We start from the raw sequence: 6,523 nt of genomic DNA, 5'->3' as shown, positions 1-6,523 counted from the left end.
TATATGACATGGCTGAGATAAGCCACCTCGGTGGTGCCAAAGGAGCACTTTGATTGCTTAAGTAGGGGTTAGTCCACAATGAATTGAATTGAAGTGAAGAATTGAATTGAATTTAAATAAATTGATTCCACTTCAATTCATCTCTGGGTGTTAGTGTAGACGAGTTCAAGTACACTAGAAAATAGATTCCAGTGTTAGTGCCCCCAAATAAAAAGTATGATATAATCAAGAGAATGAGTAACCTTTTATAATATACTTAAATAGAACTTATACCTAAACAGATAATTAACCAAAATAAACATGGTTACTACACTTAATAGTGATTTATTGTGTAGTATTAAAATATGTTAATATGTAATTAACGAAAAACTATATTATATTACTTAATGATTACAATTTATTATACAATAATTACGTGTGACTAAAATATAATATTAAAATTAATAAAAAAGTTAAAAAATAACCGAAGCGAATATAATAAATAAATAAAATATTTTTTTAATAATATAAGATATATTTTAACATTAAAAATTACTAATTTAATACAGTAATAAAAAATAAATATAATAAATAAATAAATGTATTAATTTATCAATAACATAATATATATTTTTATGTATTATTAATTAATAATATATTGACAAAAAATATAAAATGATTTTTTAAAATAATTATAAAAATTATTAGTTTAAATAATATGTATATTTGTATATAATTAAAACTGAAAAAAAAACCATGCTTCCAAATGAACCGAGTTACTCGTAATAGTCCACAATTTTTAGCATAAAAGCAAACATTTATGCCTTGGAATATAACAAAGAGTTCGTGCATTTAAAGTCATCAACTTACTAGTTTAGTGCATACGAACGATAACATACATGTTTGCAAACAATAAGATACAACCATTAATAATCACTCCAAATGCTAGTCGCTATGGCATTTCGAAATTGTGTGGCTCCAGTGGATTGTAATGCATGCCGCCTCTGCATGGTTGTTGATAGGTTGTCTTCATCCCCAAGATCATCGCTATCTTCCTTCTCATTTACACTACTAATCGAAGCTCATCATCCGAATCATCATCTTCCAATTCAAACATTTCATTGTAATCCTCGTTACGTATATAATTGTGTAATACGCAACAAGCCATTACAATTTTCATCTGGATGTTATAAGAAAACAGAGGAGCACCTTTCAACATTTGGAATTGAGTTTTTAAAGCACCAAAAGTTCGTTCAATAGTATTCCTCAAAGATGAGTGCCTTCGATTGAATAACCCTTTATCATTTGTAGGAAGGTTGTCTCCAAATTCTTGTAGATGATAATGAGTTCCTCGATATGAAGAAAAAAATCCTGGCATATTTGCATAACCAGCATCGACTAGATAATATTTACCTACAGTACAAAATATATTCCACCTAAGATAATTGAAGATAAAATAGAACAAAATTACTACATAAAAATATATTATTTACCTTCAGGTAAAAATATTTTATCTAGGCGAGTCAATGCGTCCTTCGGTACACGGGAATCGGCTGCTGATCCCTCCCATCCAACAAGTACATAAGTGAATTGCATGTCAAATGTACATGCTGCCATCACATTTTGTGAGAGATAGCCCTTTCTGTTCCAAAACCTTTGTTGTTCTTCAAGTGGGATGTTTGCTTTGATATGAGTTCCATCAATAGCCCCAATACAATCCTAATTATATCATTTCAATTAATACAAAGTAACTCTAAAAATTCTTCATTAGAGGCAAGTGATGTTACCTTAAAATACGGATAAAACATTAAATTGTTTAAAACCTTCGAGTGAGTGCGTTCTAAAGGCCGTTTGATGTAATCAGACTGAAGTTTGATAATAACATTCAACACCTTATTGAAATACTTACTTATGGTCCAGTTTGATCTATCAAATATCTCTGTTGTGACACTATTTGTTTGTTGTTGACCAACAGTTAGGAGAAAATATGCAAGTTGTTCTTCCACTGAGATGGTCTTTGTGGGTGATAAAAATCCTTTACTATAAAGTATCTCTACCAATTTATGAAACACAATTTGATTCATCCTGTAAATTTTTTGAAATTTAACAGGTGATTTAGCTAATGCCTTTTGCAAATAAATCGGACCACCAATCCCATGAGGACGTATTGCACGTTTATTCCTATGGCTGAGATAATATCTTCCCATCATGTACATAAGACATGTGAATGCTATCATACATACAATCTTTTTTTTTGTTTTTCTTAATATCCATGGAAACCTGCAAATACAATCACCACAACACAATGACGACTATAAAAAAATTCATGTTTCTTCCTAAATGTCATAAACACAAAAACATACCCTTATCTTCAATCATAACCTATTTACAATCACACCTATATATATCCATGTCCAATCACACATCTACAATATTCATCCACACAATAAGAACACAACAATCATGAAAAGCCAAATCTAATCCATAATGACATTCATAATCTGCTAATGATAAGTCTCATAATGTCATAATTAAAAAACATAATTGCGATTCAAAACAATCATCCCAAAGTAGATAGTGTACTTAAAACTCATTACTACATTTCACTAGAACAATATCTAAGCCAATGGAGTCGCTCTTCCATTGTCATATTTATAAACATTTTCCTCTTAGTTTTCGTATCCAACCATTCAGGAGCGCAAAACTTCCATTGTATCGAAATGTTCGGGATTTTCGAGAGGGCTTCAATCCATTTATCATCGTTGAATTATCATCATCCGATTTTATAGTATCATGCAATACCGCGGCAATTTCTTTCATTGTATCAAGGAACATGAAACTGTCATCAGTGGACATTTTCGGTCTCTTTCTACGACGACTTGAAGTTGATGGATTAGCACTTCGAGACTGATCAGGTGCCGACTCATTTTCTTTAAAGAATGGTGGAGTATCTCTACCTAAATCATCATCCTGGAGCATGTCCAAGCGTGAATTTTCTTCCTCATGTTGGACATCATTGGACATGTTTGTGTTAGTTTGACTTACTGCCCCCATGGCTATTGAGTTTCCCTCTACCAAGGCCAATTTATCATAAAGGAGGAAGCCTTGTTGTCTATACTTTTCAGCATCTTTATGCTCCTACAGAATAAAACATCATTAGACGGCTTGGAATAGAGTTTTTGTAATGCAGAAAACATTGGCATTCGTTGTACAATACATCTTAATTTACTGACCTTGATATACTCTTGCCATACAGAATGACATGTAGTAACTCGAGGTATGGTTGCATCCCAGCTGAACCCACTAGTGTTGCGACAACTCTTTACTTCTTGGTAAGTTTTCTTCCATGATCTTGTTGGATTCTTGAACTGATCAACAATTTTTTTATTAGTTGTGTCTTCATTGAACCTATTGACACAGTCCAAATACACCTCATACTTCCAAACCCCATTGGGCATCCTGTTCCCCATATTGACTTGCTCAACCAAGAGATCAAGCATTTTTTTGTCATCATCGAAGGTCCAAATGTCATATGATGAAACAACTTGTTGTCGTTTTCCAGCCATTTGTAATCTAAATCCGAGATGGTCCTCATGGGAATTTTTTTTTATCAGACAACCATTACCCGTTGTAGTAACTAGGGACACAAGGAAACACAACAACAACAAAAAAAAAATACCATGTGGTGGATATTTATAACACCAAATCTCCTCCCCACATGGAAAAATCATTCTATAGCACTTCAAAATTATTCAACAACATTCTACAACATTTAAAAATTAATCGAACTAATTCTATAACAGATGACTAGTCATACCAATGCAAAAACACACCTAAGTCCAAATTCACCGAACACCCCTGGTAGAGTCCCATATGACTTTGCAGTCAGTACGAACCGTACATCGTCAGTGGTTGGGGTCGGGTTTCGTTGGCTAATGGATGCCCGTGTAGGCGACTCAGCCTTGTTTGAATTGGACTAAACCCCCTAAATCCTAAACCCTAACCGAGAAACCTAAACAAATTAAAATAAACCCTAAACCTTACAACCCCTAAAAGCTCCAAACCCTAAACCCTAGACCTTAAAACCCCTAAAAGCCTCAAACACTAAACCCTAAGCTCTTAAAACACTATCACCCCAAAAACTGAGAACCCTTTTTTTTTTTTGAAAAAGCCATAAACCCTAATTCTAGAATTAAAGACTAAACCCTACACCATAAAACCCTAAAAGTCCCAAACCCCAACTCTAATCCTGAAATTAAACCCTATCAAGACGAAATTGAACCCTAAATCCCATAAACCCTAACCCTAAATCCCAAAATTAGGCCACAATCAAGATAAATTACGCACATAAATTAAAATTAAATTGAATACAACACTAAATTAGTTGAAAAAAAATTTAAGGTTTCGGCTTACGTTTTGAAAATTTTGGAAAACCACCGCCGAATGGGGAAATCTATGCCCAATCGAAGAAATCGACTCCTAAATGTAGAAAATAGAAGGATATAGAAACCAGAATAGGTTAAATAGAAGGAAATAGGAAGGGGGAGGAAAGAGTAGAGCTAGAGTGAGAAGGGAGAGGGAGGCCGACAATGAGAAGAGAGGGAGGCCAAGAGGGAAAGTGAGAGGGAAAAGAGAGGGAGAAGGAAGAAGATGGGGCGAAAAAAATCGAGCGAAGATGAGAGAAAGCCGAGAGCAAAGATGAGAGACGACGATAGAAATCAAAGAAAGCAGAGAGAGCGAAGACGAGAATGAGAGGAAGAAGATGGGTGAAAAAAATCATTGGGAAACGGTGGCTGAGGGAGTGGGAGAGGAGAAAGGGAAATGAGACAATTTTTTTTTTTTTCGGGGTTGGGGGGGGGGGGGGGGCAATGCGCGTTGTGCACTTCAAGTGGTTGCTTCAGAAAAATGATGTGAATGCAGCAATTGGAAGACATGGCGCAAATGAAAAAGGTGGTCGTCCCACTGCTAGCTATAGATCAACCCCAACTCCCCCCCCCCCCCCCCCCCCCCCCCCCAAGAGATAAATGATGTGAATGCAGCAATTGGAAGACATGGCACAAATGAAAAAGGTGGTCGTCCCACTGCTTGCTATAGATCAAAATATCATCAAAGAAAACCATAATGTACTTTCGTAAGAGAGGGCGAAATACCTCATTCATAAAGGCTTGAAATGTAGATGGAGCATTGGAAAGCCCAAAGGGTATCACCAGGAATTTGAAATGGCCATGATGTGTCTGGAAGGCAGTCTTCTCCACATCGGATGGGTGTACCCGAATCTGGTGGTAACCAGATCTCAAATCCAGTTTAGTAAAGAAGTGTGCTCCATGTAATTCATCCAACAGTTCATCCACCACTGGAATAGGAAATTTATCCACGAAGGTTTTGGCATTCAGCTCTCTGTAGTCCACACAAAAACGCCAGGTGTTGTCTTGTTTTTTTACCAATAAGACAGGAGAAGGAAATTTATCCACGAAGGTTTTGGCATTCAGCTCTCTGTAGTCCACACAAAAACGCCAGGTGTTGTCTTGTTTTTTTACCAATAAGACAGGAGAAGAGAATGGTGACCGGCTGGGCTGAATAATGCCTTGCTCTAACATTTGTTGACACTGCCGCTCGATTTCATTTTTTTTTAAATGGGGGTAGCGGTATGGACGCACTACTGTTGGCTCAATTCCCAATTTTAAGCGAATCCGGTGGTCACAAGATCAGATTGGTGGGAGAGTTGTGGGCTCCTGAAATAAATCTGTAAATTCTATTAGGATTGAATGCAACTTACAACGGTTGGAGTCCTGAACTTGTAAATGCTAGAGAGTGCAAGAGGATGATGATGCATGAGTCCCATGAAGGATAATGGGTTGCTGGGCAGAAGTAAAGCTCACCGTGAGGGACTTGAAATCCCATAAAATTGGACCCAACTGCTGCAATCACTTGATACCCAATACTAAATCAAACCCGGTGAGCGGAATGACCAAGAAGACTGCCATGAATTTTTGTCCTTCAATGACAAAGGGGACTGCTGAACACACTCCAGCTCTGGAAATCTTATCACCATTGCCTACAGAAACCGAAGTCCCAGAATTCTGCTGAATATGCAAGCCCAGTTGTTGTGTCACGGGTTGACTGATGAAGTTGTGGGTGCTGCCCGAATCAACTAAGGCCAGCAACATGAGGTATTGGAGGATTGCGTGGACCTGCATAGTGTTAGTACTGTGCAACCCCGTCATAGCATGTAGGGAAATGGCTGGTTTGACCACCACTAGCTCTTCCGCATTTGGTTCGACCCCCACTGGCTCTGCCGTGTTTGGTTCGACCCCTACTGGCTCTTCCGCTTCCTCAAATGGTGTGGTGTCCTCTGGATCTTCCACCTCTAACCAAAACAAACGTTTGCATTGGTGCCCCTGAATGTATCCCTCATCACAATTGTAACAGAGCCCTTTGGCCCTCCTCTGATCCATCTTTGCTTGTGAAAGGCGGCAAATGAAGGGGGTGGGTGGTGTTAACTTGTGTCTCTTTGATGGTTGAGAGCTGTTCTGGCCTTGCTGCA

Source organism: Aristolochia californica, unplaced genomic scaffold, assembly GCF_029961685.1.
Source record: "Aristolochia californica isolate CCGP_79_NKW_82.1479 unplaced genomic scaffold, dmAriCali1.0.hap1 SCAF_2, whole genome shotgun sequence".
In the NCBI taxonomy this organism is placed as follows: domain Eukaryota; kingdom Viridiplantae; phylum Streptophyta; class Magnoliopsida; order Piperales; family Aristolochiaceae; genus Aristolochia; species Aristolochia californica.
The sequence above is the reverse complement of the archived record's forward strand: the minus strand, read 5'-3'. Positions refer to the sequence as shown.